The 22,902-nt window shown below is 35.6% G+C and overlaps 1 long non-coding RNA gene across 2 annotated transcripts; it reads right to left on the reverse strand.

Moving 5' to 3' along the window:
• Window positions 1-380: 380 nt before the first annotated feature.
• Window positions 381-3,293, reverse strand: LOC139898375 (uncharacterized). 2 transcript variants are annotated; one of them, XR_011776993.1, is made up of 4 exons: window positions 2,655-3,293; window positions 1,453-2,500; window positions 919-1,422; window positions 381-716 (listed from the first exon to the last, which is right to left on the reverse strand). It is a non-coding gene; the product is annotated as an uncharacterized lncRNA (long non-coding RNA). The 2 variants fall into 2 exon arrangements; XR_011776992.1 differs by having other exon boundaries at window positions 381-1,422.
• Window positions 3,294-22,902: the final 19,609 nt, after the last annotated feature.

The raw sequence follows: 22,902 nt of genomic DNA on the forward strand, positions 1-22,902 counted from the left end.
TCTTATTCAATTAATAATCGTTAATATTGAACCATGAAAATCTATCTGGTTAAGATCGATCAATTTTATCTTAGAAAAACCATCACACTTGAATATTAGTATTAATTACAATGTATTAGTTGTAAGATCATTTAACTTCTAATTTATTTACTTCAAAAAAGTATTTAATGCATTGTTAAATTAATTATGTATGTTTCCTTGAAGATTTATAGTATTCTTTTATTAAATGAGAAACTTATTTTACATATACATACAATAATTAAGATAGTGATGAAGTATTTCAGTTATTACTTCTAAATTAATGAAATTTACATATATTAATTTAATGAAATTAATATATTATATATTAAATAATTCCTATAACTAGTTTATAGTCGCGGGATTTTACATAATTTTTTTGTATCAAGACATACTCCGTAATATATGAGAACACAAGACTTGATACAACACTCTTCAATTTCTTTACCTTTGGCAAAATTGAGAGTCGAGAGCAAATGGATAATTTTGACCCCCAAACCTCCCAAGTCCTAATCACATAAAAAAAGTGTTACCTAAATAGTTTAAATCTGAATGTTACAATTGACACAATGTCAGTAAATAGTAATACTGCATAAAATACTGCAGCATACTTCAGCCCTTTTGCTGCTTAAAGTGCTACTTTCAGCCTTCGATCCAACCAAATGCATGATGCCCGGATATACATGCACATCCTAATCCTATAAAAACAAATATATGTTTCAACAACAAACAAAAAAGTGTAAGCAGGTTGATACAAAGACAACTTTTAACTATTACTTATATCTGATGTATATTCGAAGAAATGAGCACTTGAAATTAAAAAGGTACCAATTTATGGGAAACAAAGATGCGCGTCTTAATACAAGGTAATTTAATAGCAAGGACATGATTAAAGGTTACCTGATTCTCATCCAGATCACCTTCGTTGGTCTTCAAGCGTCCGTGGAGTTTGTTTTTATCACTCATTTTAGTAAAGGTAGCTTATGTTTTTTTTTTTTTTTTTTTTTCCTTTCCCAGACAAGTGAGGTAGGCATCAATACTACGAAACTTCTAAAAGATATTTAGATTGTATAGCTCATAAGTAGCACAAATATCACACATATAAGCGTTGGTTCCAGCTTCAAAGTTTAAAGGCTCAAACACGTAATTATGTATTCTGACCTGTATAACCATATGTTCCGATGACTGAAGAAAATACACGAGTTTTTCACCCTTCGTGGGCATCTTTAGCAAGACCGAAATCGATTCTTTGCATAATACTTCTGCGAAAATGAATTAATTAAAAAATATTTGGGGCTGCAATCATACATACATATATACAACACGACATGAAAATAATTGGGAGGCCTTTGGGTTGTTAGAATCTTTAACTGTTTTCACAGCTTTATTGCCTTTACCAACAGCCTAAGCAGGCCTTTATAATTCATTAACAGCCTAAGCAGGCCTTTATAATTCCTAAATATCAAAGAAAACTTAGTTAACACAATAAACTTTAACTTCTAATTCATTAACGATAATAGATGTGATTTATGACATAAAAGTATCATAAAGCGTATAAATGCGACTTAAGACTGCATTATATATCTTTGATCAAAAGCTGTATATGGGTCACCACCTACCGAATTAGTTTTGGCCCATATTACACGGTTTGACTGATTAGCCAAAACCACCTAACTCTAGATTCAAGATTTGAAAAAAAAACATACAAATTACCTTTATATATTGTGCAATTTATATTCAAAACAAATGCTTTCGAATCAAGTATCCGCCTCAAGATATATTAACTTTTTCACCCTTTTAAAGCAAGCTCAATAACCCATTAGCAAGCTGGCCATTTTGCTAAATGTAACAGATACAATAACACTTACTAGTTTTCTAATTATAAGAAACATGAATACGTTTAACGTAAACATCAATAAGAGCCCAGGGTTGATTAAGATCCTTGCAAGAGGTCTCAAGAGGTAAGTAATACCCTTCATTACTCATTTAGAGCCTCTACCATTGTTCGTACCACTGCTTTGGCGCATATGATATATGCAAAAGCAGAAGACTTTTTAGCATAAGTTTAGCATCTTCCAAAGCTTGTGAATCAGTAATGAAATCGGTATCTCATACTGTGACAATATTATTACAGCGACCAAATTGAATCTATAAATGTTGAGTTAAACAAATAAAAAATCGGTGAGAATATCATATTATAGTTATTCACATATTACACCATCTATATTGTACATCACGTTTACCCATATGACTTACTGCATATAAGCCACTAAATATAAGATCTGCATTATGAAATATTGATAACCCAACCTCCAACATGTACTAATCATAAAGTTGTATAAATTATAAAATTTTCCTTTAATTCCCAGCGATGTAAGGGGTACTTTACCTGTTTGAGAAACATAGCAAGCCTCCTCACTTCAAATTTCTACTGTATAAACACCCCTTGGTTTTGAGTCAACGTTAATGACATAACTTCCACCTACAACAACATATCCACCACAAAAACATTCAAACACAATATCAAGGAAATACATCATAGCAATTGTCATTCTCGATTAAATCTGTTATTGTGTCGGATGAAGAATTAAACTCGAAGCATATATTAAGATGTAAAAAATGCTGAAATGGTGTACCATTGAGATTGCTTTGACATCATTTTCTACTTTGGCCTGCTACTCGTCCACTTAAGTACTCCAAAGCATCTTCATAGGGAACCTACTGTATTGAAACATACATTTGCTGATCGACATCGTGAACATTGTAACTACTGATAACAAAATAATTTCATAAATTCAGTATAAAAAATACATATAAACAAAAATGCACATCAATATAGAAGTAAACAAAACAAAAAAAAAAAAAAAACATAATATTAGTTCCTCTAAACACCTATTTTGATTTCAATAATAAACAGTTTAATGATTTCGTAAAGCCTACAAACGTTTGTTTTGATTTCATAATCACTCAGTAATTCATATATCATAAACCCTAACAATTCCATAAAACAATTCATTGATCATTAAACAACTATAATAAAATGGGGAATCTAATTCATATCTAAAATACAAACACCACAAATAATGATTTCAACAATCATACCCGTTCTTCCATCACCTACAAATATGAGCTTTATGATTAAGTGAAACAAAGGCGTAATTGTCACAAGCACAATACACATCATATGCAAAAATAAAATTTTATACGATGCTAACATACAATTCGAGTAAAAATGTACTAATAGTCCAAGGTAGAGATGGCAATGGATCGGATATGGATCGGATATGGATCGGGTGACGCCATATCCATATCCATATCCATTTAATTTTTGTTCATCCATATCCATATCCATATTCATTTACTTTCAGTTCATCCATCCATATCCATATCCATCAGATTAAGCGGGTTAATGGATATCCATTGGATATTAAAAAATGTTACTATAATATATCTTAATATGCGATGGAAACATAAACGTAGTATAGAAAAAATATATATAACATGATATAATTAAAATTTATCCACACGAATATGTAATCTTTGTCGAAGATACACCACAAATTGTTGAATTTACCATTAAACATAGAAAATGATAAATTACATATGTAAACTGTATGTATACTTTGTTACATATACGTGTTTTATTGTAATATATCATAGTTATTTCGTTATAAGTTTAAAAACAAAATGTAAATCTAACGGTAAATGAATTTGTTATAGTAAATATGTAAGCATATAGCTATATTTATGTATTTATATATGTATTTCGGGTGATAATGGATATATCCATGGATGAAACTTTTCATCCATGTTCATATCCATATCCGTATCCATTTAAGTTCATCCGTATCCATCACGAAGCGGGTGGATCGGGTGGATATCCACTGGATCGGGTGGATATCCACCGGATCGGGTGACCATTGCCATCCCTCCAAAGCATATCCTTCTGAAAATGTATACGTCAATCAAGAGGAGCGGAGCAGGAAGTCAAGAAACCAAAAAATTGAAATCAACCACGAAAAAAGATTTAATATATTCTTACTTGGAGATGGAACTGAAAGGAAGAAATTGATGAATACATGATACATGAACCCTAATTATATCAGGATGAATGCTTCGATAACAAAGATTCCCAATATGAAACTGATGTATAAATCTTACATGGGCATTAACATTGAAGAACCCTAACTGTTTATGGATGAATGATTCGATAACAAAGAACCCTAGATTGATTTGCTTAGGATTTGGTAAAATCAGTATTGAATCATGAATAGATAATCATTGCATACTTTGATTTTGGAAGATCAAAACTATTGTATCTTCATGAGCCCATCGATTGTCGTAAGAAAGATTTAGAGAGGAAAGTGTGATCTGCATTTGGTTTTGTGATCTGTGATAATGGGAATAGTAGCATATGATAGACTCCGTATTTTTGTTTGTGGAAGAGGTTGGGGTAAGATGGTCAATATACAATTAGGAAGAGATTTGTTGCCTAATCAATTGATTGAAGGGATGAGAACTTGAGATTAAAAGTTGATATTGAATCCAATGGTCATTTTTTTTTGCCATCTAAGCTTTTTTTAAAAGTTGATCAAGTAAAAGAGACTTTGTTATTATATACTCCCTCCGTCCCTATATTATTGTCCATTATTCCATTTTGAAATGTCCTAAATTAATTGTCTACTTCTATAAATAGAAAGAAAAGAAGATATTTCATTGGTGAATCTGGAGAGAGAGTATATTTCATTGGTGGAGAAATGAAGTTAGTGGGATTTCCTAAAACTGTGTGTTTTTTGTCTGGTGACAATAAATATGGGACGGAGAGAGTATAATATAGATATAGATATAGATATAGATAGATAACAAAGTGTTAAATAGATCATTTGAAGTAGTCACCACTAATCTTAGTCATCAATTCAAGTCCCCATCTATTATCTTGACCATTAATTATTTTCTAAACTTGAATATGACTTCATAATCTTAGCCTTGAATTAGTTGATTACAAAAATACCTGAAACAACCCAACCCGTATTCCATACGATAAATTTTTTTTTTTATAATACACATTTATGCGCCAATTAAATATGTAAACCATTCCACGAGTTCCATTTAAACGCACAACGATTTAAATGTTTACAAAAGGCACGAAAGCCATTAATTAAGTTCAATACAAGTTTGACCCCCTACAATGATAGTTTATAATTCAAACGACACTCGAGCATGGTTTGGGACTAAACTACCCAAAACGTCAGGCCAACTTCAAAAGCTATCCCAAAAGCACCCCTGTCAACACAAACGGGAGACAACTAATCCAACCGTATGCCCTTACCCTTGTCCAAGCCGGAACCTATAAAATGGTAAACAACGAGAGGGTAAGCAATGCTTAGTGAGTGCAACAATTATACATACACATATATAACCTATCCATTTGCATTCACAATACCAAATACCTCATACGAACTTGTAACTCAAATAGCATGTCAACATAAACATAACACCAACTAGTCGTACATTATCACGCCACTTCGTTAGCATATACTCAACTCAACATGTATATATAATATGCTAAACAAATCAACAATCTCAATATGGTTAACCAATAACGCTATGGTGCTACCGGCTCGTGGTTCACACCATACGCTCGAGTCATACTCTTTTATAGTGCTACCGGCTCGTGGTTCACATCTTAGTTTATAGTGCTACCGGCTCGTGGTTCACACTCGATGCTACCGGCTCGTGGTTCACATCTTAGTTTATAGTGCTACCGGCTCGTGGTTCACATCCCATCCCACGCATGTTATGGCACTACCGATACGTGGTTCATACCATAACATTCACAAATAAACACGCCATATACATGAACGCATAATTATTCCACTCACCTTGTCACAAGGATGATGATTTAGCACTTCCGAGCTTCAACGCAATGTACCTAAAATCATTAAGTGCACATTCAATTTCACAACTAGTGGGATTAACCACAATACTCCCACTTGAGCATTTAATGACCCAAATTGCATTAAATGACTCAACTACTCACAACCGCCCATACATGGCCAAGACTCGACTTTAATCACTAAGACTAGTGAATTAAAGTCTATTAACTTCAATTAACACAAAACTTAGGGTAATCTATACCCATTTCATCCCATTAGGTCAACTAGTACATTTTGACCCATTTTATCTCACTTAAACTCACAATCAAGTCAAACTTACCCATTAACCCTTCTTTCATAAATATTAAAGTGCATTAGTGACTAACAACACCAATTGACACTTACAACCTCAAATCACAAGGCCAAAACCCTAGATTGTGGCTATTAGGGTTTCATTACAACAACATAACCCAAACTCACCCATTTTACCACCAAATGGGTCTCACAAATCTCTAGTACCCCAAACCCTAGTCATTAACCAATTAAAACTCAAAACTTAGAGTTAGAACTTACCGAGACTATCAACGCGTAGCTAGAGACACAAGGAACAACTTTAAATCTCGCTCCAAAGATCAACCCTCAATCATTCACTCTCCAATCTTACTTTTGATTCAAATGGGTTTTAAGTTTTGGGAGAGAAAATTGAGAGAAAAGAGAAAATAAATGAATTAAATGGATATGTGGTGGAGAGTTAATGCTTCCATCAGATCTACATGTCAATTTACCAATTTGCCCCTCAAAGTCATTTAATTGGAGCTAAAACCGGAATCTGTCCAGCAGATTTGCCGCGGCGCGACATATCGAAGGAAAATGAACCCTTCTTAACCCAACTTCTGATCCAGAATTGCTTTATGTGTCGCGGCGCGACCCTGTTTGTCGCGGCGCAGCATTAGCCGTCACCTGGACACCTCGACAACCTTAAACGAATTTTGATTTTTATTTGATTCGCACACTTAAAACCCACTTCCTACATTCGCCTAAACTTCAACAATAGTCTCATAAGACTTAACGCTATCAAAGCCCATGTATACACTTGTAGGCGCGCACATTATCAAGTATATATATATATACATATCTACACATATATCTATACAATTACGCATAATCTAGCGAGTTACAACGTACAAATGATTAAGTATGTACCTTTCGATACGTACGGGAAAATGGGGTGTTACAACTCTCCCCCACTTGAATCGGAGCGCGTCCTCGCGATCCAAGCCGCATGACAAGAAGGAAGATAAACCAACACGAATTCTTCGGGCTCCCAAGTAAACTCGGAACCCTTACTACGACGCCATTGAACTTTAAAAGTCCTAACCTCTTTACGTCTCAACCTTTTGACCTTCTCATCAAGTATGGCAATCGGTTCCTCGATATACTCTAACTTATTATTTAGCTCAATCTCGTCTAATGGTACCCAAGATGAATCATCCGCAAGACACTTACGGAGGTGGGAAACATGAAATATATTATGGATCCCCGCAAGCTCTTCTGGTAATTCCAAGCGATACGCGACTTCACCAACACGAGCTAAAACCTTAAATGGTCCAATAAACCGAGGAGCTAACTTTCCTCGTTTTCGAAATCGAATGATACCATTCCATGGCGAAACCTTAAGCATCACCATGTCACCTTCTTGAAATTCGATCATTCGTCTACGCTTGTCGGCATACGACTTTTGCCTATCTTGAGCCTTTTTCAAATGCTCTCGAATAATATCAATTTTGCTATTCGTCTCTAAGACCAAATCGGTACTTCCGATTTCCTTTTGTCCCACTTCACCCCAACAAATCGGGGTTCGACACCTACGCCCATAAAGCATCTCATAAGGTGGCATCCCAATACTAGTATGATAACTATTATTGTACGAGAATTCCACCAAAGGTAGGTGCTCGTCCCAACTACCACCAAAATCGATAATACACGCACGTAACATATCTTCCAAAGTTTGATTCGTACGTTCGGTTTGACCGTCCGTTTGAGGATGATACGCCGTGCTCAATTTCAATTGTGTACCCATATCCTCATGAAACTTTTCCCAAAATCGAGATGTAAAACGAGTATCTCGATCCGAGACAATCGATATAGGAACACCGTGTCGAGAGATGACTTCCTTGATAAACAACTTAGCCAAGGTCTCTGACGATATCGCTTCCTTAATGGGAAGAAACAAAGCACTCTTCGTCAGTCGATCAACTATAACCCAAATAGAATCAAACTGGGTCCTCGCCATTTTAGGTAACTTTGTGATGAAATCCATGGTAATGTGCTCCCATTTCCATTTCGGGATTTCTAACGGTTGTAACTTACCATACGGCTTTTGGTGCTCGGCCTTAACTTGCAAACACGTGACACATTGCTCAACATACTTCACAACATCACGTTTCATGCCCGGCCACCAATAATCTTTCTTTAAGTCAAGATACATTTTCGTTGCGCCCGGATGAATGGAATACTTTGACTTATGTGCTTCATCTAGTAGCACTTGTCGATAATCTCCCATCTTAGGCACCCACACTCTTCCTTGGAAAGACAACAAACCCCGCGAGCCCATGGTAATGAACTCCGATTGTCCCACAATTCGCTCCGCATGCTTGTTGTGAACGTAAGCCTCTATTTGAATCACACCGAGTTTTTCAAGAAAATCGTTAGTAATAATCATACGTAACAATCCCAATCGTAACACCGGGTGATGACTCTTTTGACTTAACGCATCCGCGACGACATTCGCCTTGCCCGGATGATAAAGTATTTCACAATCATAATCTTTCACCACATCCATCCACCTACATTGACGATAATTCAAATCTCGTTGATTAAAGAGGTGTTTCAAACTCTTATGATCCGAATAAATCGTACACTTGACACCATACAAGTAATGGCGCCAAATTTTCAACGCATGCACAACCGCTGCCAACTCAAGATCATGAGTCGGATATCTCATCTCGTGTTCCTTTAATTGTCGAGAGGCATAAGCGATGACTTTACCTCTTTGCATTAGAACACACCCGAGTCCATTTAACGAAGCGTCACAATAAACCGTCATGTCTTCCACTCCTTCCAGCAACACTAACACCGGAGCTTGACACAACTTCTCCTTTAACAATTGAAAAGCATTTTCTTGCTCGTTCTCCCAATTAAATCTCGCATTCTTCCTTGTCAATTTCGTCAACGAAGAAGCGATCTTAGAAAAGTCTTGGATAAACCGATGATAATAACCGGCCAATCCGAGAAAACTTCGGACCTCCGTAGGCATAGTCAGTTGTCTCCAACTCTTCACCGTCTCTATCTTCCCTGGATCTACTTGAATACCGTCTTTGTTCACAATGTGACCAAGGAATTGAACTTCCCTTAGCCAAAATTCACATTTGGAGAACTTAGCATACAACTTCTCCTTTTGTAACGTCTTCAATACTTCACGCAAATGACGTTCATGCTCGTCCATACTTTTCGAGTAGACTAGTATGTCGTCAATGAACACAATCACCGACTTGTCCAACATAGGTTGGCACACTCGGTTCATAAGATCCATGAATGCCGCCGGTGCATTCGTAAGACCAAAAGGCATAACTACGAACTCAAAATGCCCATAACGTGTTCGAAAAGCCGTTTTCTCAGTATCTTCCTCACGGATCCGCATTTGGTGATAGCCGGATCGTAGGTCAATCTTTGAGAAGTACGTCGCACCTTGGAGTTGGTCAAACAAATCGTCAATCTGAGGCAATGGATAACGATTCTTGATCGTCACTTTATTCAACTCCCGGTAATCGATGCACATCCGCATACTACCATCCTTCTTTTTCACGAATAAAATCGGAGCGCCCCATGGCGAAGCACTCGGTCGGATAAAACCCTTCTCAAGCAACTCTTGGGTTTGATTTAACAACTCTTGCATTTCCGTTGGTGCTAAACGATAAGGAGTTTTAGCAATGGGAGTAGCTCCCGGAACCAACTCAATGCGAAATTCAACTTGTCTTTTCGCCGGAACACCCGGTAACTCGTCCGAAAAAATGTCTTCGAATTCACTAACCACCGGAATTTCACGAATAGGTGGTGACTCATTGCGAGCATCAACAACATGGGCAAGAAAAGCCAAGCCACCACTAACAAGAAAACGACGTGCCCGTGCAAAAGAACATATCGGCACAAGTCTTCTTCGTCTATCGCCATGAATAATCAACTCTCCCCCACTTGGGGTCTTCACACGTATAAACTTTTCATGGCATGCAATATCGGCTCTATTTCGATCGAGCCAATCCATACCAACAACGATATCAAAATCGCCCAAAGTCATAGGGATGAGATCAATTTTAAAGTTTTCGGCACCAAAAACGCATCACAATTCTTACACACATCAACCACTAGCACCGTCTTGCCGTCCGCTATTTCAACTTCTACCGGACGACTTAACTTAGCTAACGGTCTATCAAGTTTAGGCATAAATTTTGGAGACACAAACGACAAATTTGCACCGCTATCAAATAAAATCCTTGCCGGATTAGAATTAACCATGAAAGTACCTGAGACTACTTCGTTTGATTGTTTGGCTTCGTCATTGGTCATCAAATAGTTGTAACCCCTAGCCGTGCCCGCCGCTTTCTCTAACCGCTTAACGTTATCATTATTCAAATCGGGGCATTCCTGCCTCTTGTGCCCCTCTTTACCACAATTAAAGCAAGTGACTTTGGTTGATGCCTTGGTGCAATCACGGGCCATGTGTCCTCTTTGATTACAATTATAACATGTGGGCCTGAAACCCCCGGAAGCACCCTTCTTCACACTATTAACGCTTTCGAAGCCTTTCTTGTTCTTTTTATTGGAAAAGTTCGAATGACTCGAACCTTCAAACTTTCTTTTAGAAAAAGTGAAATCACTCTTTCTTGGAACCTCCGGCTCAAAACCCCGAGCTAACTCGAATAGCTCTTCGAAAGTCTTAGCCATTCCCCGACTAATCTTACCCTTTAACACGTCGCTCAAGGTACGGTAGAAATATTTCATTAGCTTGTGATCGTCACCAACATATTCCGGGCAAAAACGAGTCTTTGCCAAAAAGGTAGACTTGAGAGTAACCAAGTCCATTGAACCTTGTTGCAAATGATGCAACTCGTCCCGAATTCTATCAAGGTCGGAAGAAGTTCGGTATTCTTGGAAGAATTCCTTCTTAAACTCCTCCCATGTCAAGCTCATGCATTGCTCTTCACCATATAAATTGATTTTATCGTCCCACCACAACTTGCCTTCAGACCCATATCTCGTCTTCTTCTCGGGAGGACACTCCGCGGTACGGAACGCTCCCTCTATATCGAAAATCCAACAAAGTGCTTTTCAATGGATCCCTCACCCCATTAAACATCGGAGGTTGAGTATCCTTAAAATTCTTGTAGTGGAAGTCCCGCCTTCCTTCACCTCCATCACCGCGAGGATAAATGTTTCTAGCATCAAGGGCCTCTTCGATAGTGGCCTTCATTCGTTCATTTATCAAATCGGTCACTTGCCCATCGACCGAATCTTGGAAGACCTTTCGGACGTCCGTAAGAAAATCCGCTTTTAACTTTTTAAAGACGGCCTCAACCTTAGCCGAAAACTCGAGGTTCTCGCTTGTACTTCCGTTATCATGATCGGGACCGTTTCTCGTCTTCATTCTATAAAACGGAATAGGTTAAACCATGTAACGAAAAGACATAACACGTAAGTATATACATGTACACCACACTACCCCATCTTGCTCAACAATCGTCGTACATTACTCGTTTGACACGATTTGCACCCGTAACAAAGGTAGCTAATCGTTGTTACGCGAGCACGTCGCATTAACTCTCTAGTACGACGTCCGTCTTGCTTGATGATTGCTAAACACAATACAAAACAATTAGCACAAGGTTAGTTCACATAAACCAAGGCACTAACAATTCCCGATTAGACCCAAAGTCCTACAAGTCCCGCATAAAGCGCTCACACAATAAAGCCCAAGTCTAGGCACCTATCTCAAGTCGCCTAAATTCCTTAGACCATGCTCTGATACCACTTGAAACAACTTAACCCGTATTCCATACGATAAATTTTTTTTTATATAATACACATTTATGCGCCAATTAAATATGTAAACCATTCCACGAGTTCTATTTAAACGTACAACGATTTAAATGTTTACAAAAGGCACGAAAGCCATTAATTAAGTTCAATACAAGTTTTACCCCCTACAATGATAGTTTATAATCCAAATGACACTCGAGCATGGTTTGGGACTAAACTACCCAAAACGTCAGGCCAACTTCAAAAGCTATCCCAAAAGCACCCCTGTCAACACAAACGGGAGACAACTAATCCAACCGTATGCCCTTACCCTTGTCCAAGCCAGAACCTATAAAATGGTAAAAAACGAGAGGGTAAGCAATGCTTAGTGAGTGCAACAATTATACATACACATATATAACCTATCCATTTGCATTCACAATACCAAATACCTCATACGAACTTGTAACTCAAATAGCATGTCAACATAAACATAACACCAACAAGTCGTACATTATCACGCCACTTCGTTAGCATATACTCAACTCAACATGTATAATATGCTAAACAAATCAACAATCTCAATATGGTTAACCAATAACGCTATGGTGCTACCGGCTCGTGGTTCACACCATACGCTCGAGTCATACTCTTTTATAGTGCTACCGGCTCGTGGTTCACATCTTAGTTTATAGTGCTACCGGCTCGTGGTTCACACTCGATGCTACCGGCTCGTGGTTCACATCTTAGTTAATAGTGCTACCGGCTCGTGGTTCACACTCGATGCTACCGGCTCGTAGTTCACATCCCATCCCACGCATGTTATGGCACTACCGGCACGTGGTTCATACCATAACATTCACAAATAAACACGCCATATACATGAACGCATAATTATTCCACTCACCTTGTCACAAGGATGATGATTTAGCACTTCCGAGCTTCAACGCAATGTACCTAAATCATTAAGTGCACATTCAATTTCACAACTAGTGGGATTAACCACAATACTCCCACTTGAGCATTTAATGACCCAAATTGCATTAAATGACTCAACTACTCACAACCGCCCATACATGGCCAAGACTCGACTTTAATCACTAAGACTAGTGAATTAAAGTCTATTAACTTCAATTAACACAAAACTTAGGGTAATCCATACCCATTTCATCCCATTAGGTCAACTAGTACATTTTGACCCATTTTATCTCACTTAAACTCACAATCAAGTCAAACTTACCCATTAACCCTTCTTTCATAAATATTAAAGTGCATTAGTGACTAACAACACCAATTGACACTTACAACCTCAAATCACAAGGCCAAAACCCTAGATTGTGGCTATTAGGGTTTCATTACAACAACATAACCCAAACTCACCCATTTTACCACCAAATGGGTCTCACAAATCTCTAGTACCCCAAACCCTAGTCATTAACCAATTAAAACTCAAAACTTAGAGTTAGAACTTACCGAGACTATCAACGCGTAGCTAGAGACACAAGGAACAACTTTAAATCTCGCTCCAAAGATCAACCCTCAATCCTTCACTCTCCAATCTTACTTTTGATTCAAATGGGTTTTAAGTTTTGGGAGAGAAAATGGAGAGAAAAGAGAAAAGAAATGAATTAAATGGATATGTGGTGGAGAGTTAATGCTTCCATCAGATCCACATGTCAATTTACCAATTTGCCCCTCAAAGTCATTTAATTGGAGCTAAAACCGAAATCTGTCCAGCAGATTTGCCGCGGCGCGACATATCGAAGGAAAATGAACCCTTCTTAACCCAACTTTTGATCCAGAATTGCTTTATGTGTCGCGGCGCGACCCTGTTTGTCACGGCGCGGCATTAGCCATCACCTGGACACCTCGACAACCTTAAACGAATTTTAATTTTTATTTGATTCGCACACTTAAAACCCACTTCCTACATTCGCCTAAACTTCAACAATAGTCTCATAAGACTTAACGCTATCAAAGCCCATGTATACACTTGTAGGCGCACACATTATCAAGTATATATATATATATATATATATATATATATATATATATATATATATATATATATACATATCTACACATATATCTATACAATTACGCATAATCTAGCGAGTTACAACGTACAAATGATTAAGTATGTACCTTTCGATACGTACGGGAAAACGGGGTGTTACAATACCCTTTTAATACCATTAAATTGCGGGGTTGTATGCATATTTCAAGAATAAGGCCACCTCTTTGCACATATTACACGATTCAAAATTCAAATGGACAAAGAATGTCATTTCAAAACATTATTACTTTCCATTTTCAGCTTCAAATTTCAAATTACTTTCCATTTGTAACATTTTATAAACTTTTAACAGATGCTATAATAATTACTTTCAAATTTGTCACATTTTTTAAACTTTTAACAGATGCTATAGTAATTACTTTCTATTTTCATCTTCAAAATTCGTATTTTCACGCAATTGATGACTTTAGCTGTTAAATTTCTAATTACACATATGTCACATAATCCCTTTTAAATATAATTACAAAGTGTTAAATAAATCATTTGAAGTAGCCACCATTAATCTTAGCCATCAATTCAAATCCACATCTATGATCTTGACCATTGATTGTTTCCTAAACTTGATTATGACCTCATAATCTTAACCTTGATTTAGTTGATTACAAAAATACCCTTTGAATACAAAAAATGGCAGCCTCTTTTTCAAATTTTACTAGTTTCAATAAATTTGTCACATTCAACATTATTACTTTCCATTTTCAGCTTCAAAATTCGAATTACTTTCCATTTGTAACATTTTAAAAACTTTTAACAGATGCTATAATAATTACTTTTCAAATTTGCCGCATTTTATAAACTTTTAATAGATGCTATAATAATTACTTTCCATTTTCAGCTTCAAAATTTGAATTTGCACATAATAAAACGTAATTGATAAGAATGCAATTGATGACTTTAGCTGTTAAAGTTCTAATTACACACATATCACATAATTATGATATATTTTGAAATCAAACATCCTAAAATAAACTGTTGTAATGTACCTCTTTCATACTATTTAAACTGATTGACCATATTACAATTTCTAATTCAAAATGGAGAGAAATAATGTTTCATAAGGATACCCAAAATCGTTTAATAACCCTTAACAGATCACATATCCGAAATGATGTGGTCAACCAATTTGAAATTCAATTTGCCTACTTATCTATAGATAAATCAAGATATAGTTTCTTAAATTTCAAATTTCCAACCCAAAACACGTTATTGGATATACTCAACATTGAATACGGTTCTTATTATTTAGCTAATTACACGCATATCATCTATATGAATCATAAACTCAAATTAATCATCCCAAAATAAGTTGTGTTGCTTTTAAACTATCACACTATTTAAATGGCATAGTATTGTTCACTTTCATCATTCACAGTCATTTTCTAACATCATAACAACAACAACAACAAACCCAATACCACCTAGGTAGTGTATGGGGGAGGTGGGATGTAGACAATCATTCCACTATCCGAGAATAAAGACAAGACATTTCTCTACCCAGAGTAAAACTCTCAAAAGTAGAGAAAGTCATCCATCTCTCTATTCGACGGAAAGAGAGGTTGCTTCCGATTGGACCTCCGGCCAAAAAGTAGAATTTTTTTTTCTTTTTGAATAAAATATAATTAAAAATAAAATAAAATAAAATAAAATAAAATAGAGACGCCATGAAAATGGTAAAATCAAATTTCCATGGGTTTTAAATCATGCCTGAAATTTATTTTAAGCTCCAGGGGTCAGTCATTTTCTAACATCAAAAATCACAATTGTTTAAGCAATGGCTAATGAAGAAGGAAACACACTACTTAATCAACTCATCAAAGGAAAAGATGACTATAAGGTTAAGGTGAAGGTTCACATTGTGTGAAAGAAGTTCTTTAAATGTAATCCATTAAAACCATCAATGGTTTTGGTCGACCAGCAGGTATTGAATTTGTCCTTGATCTGTATATATAATTTGATTAGGATTCTCACAATGATCAATTGCTGTATGGAACTTGTGTTCAAAATATATATATACTTGATCATCAAGGAGGTACGCAGATCTTTCATAATTTGGATGAGTGTATCTTGATCTCAATTTCATTAAAGATACTCCAAAAATCCCCATTTATGTCAAAAAAAAGTATTGTTGCTTAATTCGTTTATTGTTGAATTGCACCTGCCATCGATCCAACAATATTTTAATGTTGAATGCTTAATGACAACAATGTTATAAAACAGCTTAATATTAGTTTAAAGGTTTAGGAGCAGTTTTAGGTAAAAGCCATGTTGGTCATTGGTTGTTGCGAACACAAGAATATAACGTACCAGATTTGTACAATGAGGATTACAATAAGTTTGGAAGTCAAGGGTTCGTTTTTTGCATATCTCTATCTCTACTATATAGTAAGCTAAAGTGCAAATTTCGTATTAAATGGTTTTGTGGGTTTCTTCTGTGCAGGTCAATTTGTAAGGGAATGTTACTTTTTCAATAGCTTTAAACATATCGCTTACGTTGTTTCTTTGATAAATGCAATGATCGTTAACAGTTATGTGTGTTACATTGGCTATGATAAAAGGTTCTATATTTGGCATAGAAGTTGTTTATGATAAAAGATTTTATGATTAAAGGCTATGATGACAGTTATGTGCGTTATATAGGTTTGTTTTTATGTTACTCATTGTATTATAGAAGAGTATAGTCCCATTATTTTCTCTTCTAAAAGTGTTAATTCTATGAAGACTTTAGCTGATGTTACTGGTCATAATAAGGAAGATGAGTTGGCTAAACTTGAATATTTTCCTCCTACAATGTTAGCTAAACTTGAATATTTTCCTCCTACTCTGAAGCTAGAGACCGACAAAAGGTGTATGCTGATCCGCGCAGACGTCCGGTGATATTTAATGTAGGTGATCGTGTATATTTGAAAGTTTCGTCGTGGAAAGGGGTGATCAGATTTGGTAAACGTGGTAAGCTAGCGCCGAGATTTATTGGACCATTTTCGATCAAAGAAATTTTGAATGATCAAACTGTAGTTTTAGATCTTCCTTCAGAGTTAGCGGGAATTCACAATACGTTTAATGTGTGCTATTTGAGAAAGTGCAAAATAGATGATGAAAGCATGATTCTTCCACTGAAGGATTTGAAAGTGGATTTAAGCAAGGAATTAGTAGAAGAGCCAATTCGAATAGTAGACAGGAAAGTCACCAAGTTAAGAAAAAAGCAGATTTCAATGGTATTAATAGTGTGGCAGCACAGTTTAGGTTCTAACTTAACATGGGAAACCGACGAGTTAATGAGGGCGTGCTATCCCCAGTTGTTTGACCTTGACCAGATTCCGAGGACAGAATCTTCTTAAGGGGGTAGATTTATAACATCCTCAATCGGGCCTAGCTATAAGATTACTATATTGCCCTTAAGTTAGTATTGTGTTACTATATGCTTTTATTTTTATTTAATGTTTGTTATTATTTAATGATGTAGTTAGGACCAGTTTGTGACAAGGGTCACATAACAGGTTTGTTTATTTAATTTAGACTTCGTTTGGGTTGCCAAATGATGTACGAAAGATATCAGATAACTGATAAACACCCGTGTGTTGCACAGTGTGGAAAATAACCTCACTTGAGTGTGTAGGGACTGCCTTCTTTTTGTTTTGTTTCCAGAATCATCTCACATAAACACACACACCTCGTTCTTCATCTCTTCACCTAACAAAACCCTACATCTTTAATCCTTATTTTAGAGCTCAAATCATTTACATCTTTGTGTTCTTTGTGATTTACTGATTCTATCAAGGTAAGAATCAAAATATTTCATGCTTTAATCTTTGAGAAAATTGGATTTTTGTATAAAGTTTTACAAAGTGAGTAATTTGGGTCAAAGTGGTTAGATTTGATGCTGTTTGAGTCTAAATCTTGTGGGTTTATGTTTCTACATGTTTAGTGTCTTCGATTTGGTCGGTTTTGAGGTCATAATCGAGCTCTAGAGCAAGAATTGGTCGATTTTGGGTAAAACTCGTAGCTTTGTTCTTCAGCTTCTGCAGATAAACACAGTCGGCCGAGTGTCTTCTTACACTCGACCGACCGACTCGACCATCGACCGAGTGTGTATGACCCATGTAACACCCCGTCAAAAATCCCTTTAACGGAATGTTAACTCTGGTCCCAGTGCTTGGATTGACTTCTACGTAACAGCAATATTCTACAGCGGAAGTAATTAATACCTGAGAATAAAACACGCAAAACGGATCAACAACAATGTTGAGTGAATCTACAGGTTTTAAGTAAACAATACAGTATGTTTAAAAAATAACATTTCAAAGATGTTTATTAGTGGAAGACCACCAAGGTTTAACGTTAAAAGTTTGTAGACAACACCGTGTTCCATTTCAAAAGTTTGTTGACATGACCATGTCAAGTTTCAATCATTTGTAGACAATACCATGTCAAGTTTCAAATATTCGTAGACAATACCATGTCAAGTTTTATCTCATTTGTTCGTAAACCACAGTTTTAAATAACGTTGTATACTATCTGAAAACAGTTATCAGAAAATAGTTTAAATTCCTTGACCACGAGATTTTACAAGTACAACTCCAAGTTGTGAAACGTTTGCATAATCTATGAGCACTTGAATACTAGCAATGACCCGAGTATAGAATCCACTATACCCGCCTTTACCTCATAAAAATGTTATACACTTGTACGAATGTATTATGTTCAAAATAAATGCACCACATTTTTTATAGAGGGTGAGGTTGTCAACCTAACGGATCCGTCCATCTAAATTGTGCCTACACCGATGGTATTTAAAGTATTCAAGCTAGAGGCTTTGTGTACAAACTCAATATGCATATATAGTACTCGTGTCAATACAAAATCATTTGTAAAAAAAATAAGTAACAATAGCGTGTATTCTCATCCCTGAAAACATGTAAAAAGCGGGACTGTAGACTCACCTTTGAATAAAGCTCGGATTGAAAAGTGGACAATTTACTTGTACGGTTTATAGCCGAGTAATGCAACCTAAGTATATGTATTTAGGTTGGTCAATAAATATGTCTTAAACAAGTGTGGTTTCATAGTATAAGTTGTTTTATTGCTCGAATCGACGCGTTTCAAAGTAGAAGTCAACATACAATCAACTAATTCATGCAAGTCAAACAAAGTCAACCGAAGTCAAACCGAAAGTCAAACTTGGTCAAAGTATTCAACCAAAGTCAACATCAGTAGGTTCATGTCAAATGTTGGTCAACATGTCAAACCTAAGTCAAACAACACATTTTAGATCATAATTGGTCAATTTCACAATTTCAGTTTATCGTTGTGCACAAAGTTCATGTACATGTAGCAAACTTAGCATATTATCTCATAGTAAAAAATTCAAGTAAACATGGAAAACTCCAGATCATAAGTATACTCAAAATCGATTCCAAAAAGTCCAGCCAGGGTCTCATACGATAATTAAAAGTCAGGAATCAGAAAGGGTACATTTGGGGTTCACAAAGTCAGTTTCTGACCGCGCACTGATTTGGTTTTAGCTATAACCGGAGTTAGAACATGCAATCAATACAAGACCAGTGGCCATAGTTCGAAAACAAGTTAAACTAACACATATCAAAAATTGAGCAATTTTGGTTTAGCCAATTTGTACAGTTTATTCATGCAAATTGAACATTCAGTTTTTCAGCTCAAATCAGAATTTACATAAAGTATGGCCCTATTGTGCCCAATGCATAAGGTTTTAGAGATTGACATAAACTAACAATAAGTCACATATCATGTTAAAATTCATATTCTAGAAGCTTACATGCTCATTCAATAAACACAATCCACAGAGTATAAAACAGAGAGCAATTTACAGATTCGATTCTAGTTTCGCTAGTCACATTCGCACGCGATTAGCCGAAGATCTAGATACAATTAGCCTATTATATCTACATGAAAGATGAAGTACTTTTTGTGTAGATTTCAAATATGCATAGGTTTAATCACAGAAGCTAACATATTTTATCATAAAAGGTCGTTTTCATGCAAGTACTGTATAAAACTACTTTTACACTAATTCAAGTATATCTCAGGTTTTACATAAGCAAACGACATGATATCCTAGTGTAAACTGAGTGTTTTTAAATTACCTATCCAATGGTATAAATTTCACAATCCAATTCGTGGTCTATAAAACCCAGATTTCTGATCAATCACAAAAACACAACGTTAATTTCAATTGACCATAACTTGATCATCCGGAAATGAAATCAAGCGAATCCAAAGTCTAAAATCAATAGTTTTTCGCAAGAAATCTAATTATAATATAATATCATACAATTGAAAAATTAAAATTACTGTACACATCAAATACAAATTCGGTTTTCGCATAAAACAATCAAGACGAGCAATTTATCGCATCTAGTATTCATCAAACATCAAGACTTGAGCAATAGACAACCTAATCCATGAAACCTTAATAAAAATCTGATTTTAGAGATTAGAGTTTATGTGTTTATACCTTTGATCACAAAATTGTTTATACAAACGCGTAGAGAACGACGATCGGAGCAAGATTGATCAAACGAGTAAGAGCAAACAAGCAAGTTTGATGGTTGATTTGTGTGTATGTGTGTGTTTGATGTGAAGAAAAAGAGAGGGAGGAGGAATGAGCTGCATTTTTCATCGTTAGGATGGAATGAGAGGATTATCTAACTAGTTATTTAGTGCCTAAAATCAAAAGTCAACAAACATGGGCTTAAAAACCAATAGTCAACAAACATGTGCCTAAACTAATAGTCAACATGCATTGGCTACTCATGGGACCAAGGATGATAAGGTATGAGGTCATGGCCATGTGGTCTCGGGCTCGGGTCTCGGGCTCGTTTTGTGTAAAAGCTCGTTCGCGCGTGGTTCGTTTCGAGTGCCGTTAACCGTACCGAATCTCCGGAACTTTAACTAGTCGTTGAAACAAAATCACCGTGTTTAATTCATTAAGTAAATAATAAATTAAATTTCTTTCGTAAGTTCAATAATTATTAACAATAATTATTCTATCGTTTTTCTGAGTTCCGTTAACTGAAAAGTTTTCTAGGCGATTAACTTTAATCGTGTCGTTTCTAGTTTAATTCGTCAACCGAATTAAGTTTACTAATTAATATAATATATTAATTCAAGTAATCCACTAAGGATCAAGTACGCATTTAATTTCTTTAAATAAAAAAAAAAATTCACGTAAGTTCCATTAACTAACTAACGGACAGCTAACTAAAGTAACGGAAAAAGTCGGGTTGTTACATTACCTCACCGTTATTGAAATTTCGTCTCGAAATTTGGATGATGGCAGTTATTGATGAAAATAAAATATTTTCGTATCATTAGAAATCCACGTTTCAACGTGAGCTTGAATTCTATAACGAAGTTTGCAAATAAAGTTTATACTTGGCTTGAATAGTTTGTCTTTCCAGACGTAAGCCTTCGTAGATTCTTTTAATAAAAGAATTTGGTCATATACGAGTGTTTCGTCAAATAATATGATAAGATTAAATAATCTTTCGAGATCTCTATACGGATGGACTTCTAAGGTCCGTTCGGTTTCGTAATGAATACGAGTTAAGTGTATAGAATTTCTTATCATCAAGAATATGAATGAAATGATTCGGTTACGTGTAAAAATACGACTGAATATGTCACTAATGGATGTATTGAAGTAATAGTTGTCCGCCTTGACTTTTCGATGTAATCACTATTGATTCTCCTAAATTTAAGGGATTTGAATATAATCGTTTGAAATCTGTGAGATTTGGATCCGGTAATTAAGGAAATTAGAATCTTTTTTTTTAATACGATTATCTTAATCGGCTGACGCGTTTCTATAGTAGAAAGTTTTGATATAAATTAATCATCTCTGCGTCCTTATTTTCTCAACCTCAATCTTCTTACTTTCAAAATTCTATTTTCAAAAATTCTGTGAAGATGCTTCATCCGCTCTTGATTTTCGTTACTATTTTGACTGTGTATGCAGTCATTCTTCTTTTTAGTCTACCACCGAAAGAATCTCTGTTCTTCTATAATGCTCTAGGGGTGACAGTATTTTTAATTCTACCACTCCTCTATTTTTCAATACTTATTGATATAAATGGTTTATGATCTTCCATGTTTGTTGTTTTTTTTTATATTCTGACCTATTTTTCGAAGACTCATGTTTTTTATCCAAGAAGATCTTCAACTTGTTCTTCTATACATGGTCAAATAATACGGATCAATAGCTGGTGATGATGTAGAAACATTCGCTGTTCATCGTCATAGTATCCGTTTTCATCTTGTTTTCTCTTCTTGACTTTAAATCAAGCAAGTAATGGTCCAGAATTCGTAGGTATGGAGTTTCGAATGATCATAATATACAAAGTAGAAAGGAAAGGTAATAGCACAATTTGATTTGTCAAATTACCAGAATATCCGAAAAAGACCGAATCATCAAGAAATATATTTCCTTGATATGTTTAGTAGTTAAATAGAATGAAAGAGTTATGTAACATGGTTCATGATGATTGTAAGGTCTGTGAATCATCATCTTCCATTAGAAATTCAGCATGACTTCAGAGCAAGATATTCTCTAAAGATATCATCGGATCCAGAATTACCTGGATTCTTTGAATATAAGGTTTGGTCCTTGTATTTGTCCTTGGTCTCCTTCATGGTTAGCTCAATCCATTTTTCAGTTCCAAATCTGAGCTTTTAAAATACGTTATTCTTTATCATCAAACTTTTGGCCATTAAGACCATCTATAGCTTTTGCTGCTTCGTCAGCATTCTCAAGGTTAACAAATCTGAATCGTTGGTTATTAATCCGAGATGGTTTCAAGAGATTTTATTTTTAGATGATTAAACGTT

This window comes from Rutidosis leptorrhynchoides, chromosome 3 (assembly GCF_046630445.1).
Source record: "Rutidosis leptorrhynchoides isolate AG116_Rl617_1_P2 chromosome 3, CSIRO_AGI_Rlap_v1, whole genome shotgun sequence".
Taxonomy (NCBI): Eukaryota; Viridiplantae; Streptophyta; class Magnoliopsida; order Asterales; family Asteraceae; genus Rutidosis; species Rutidosis leptorrhynchoides.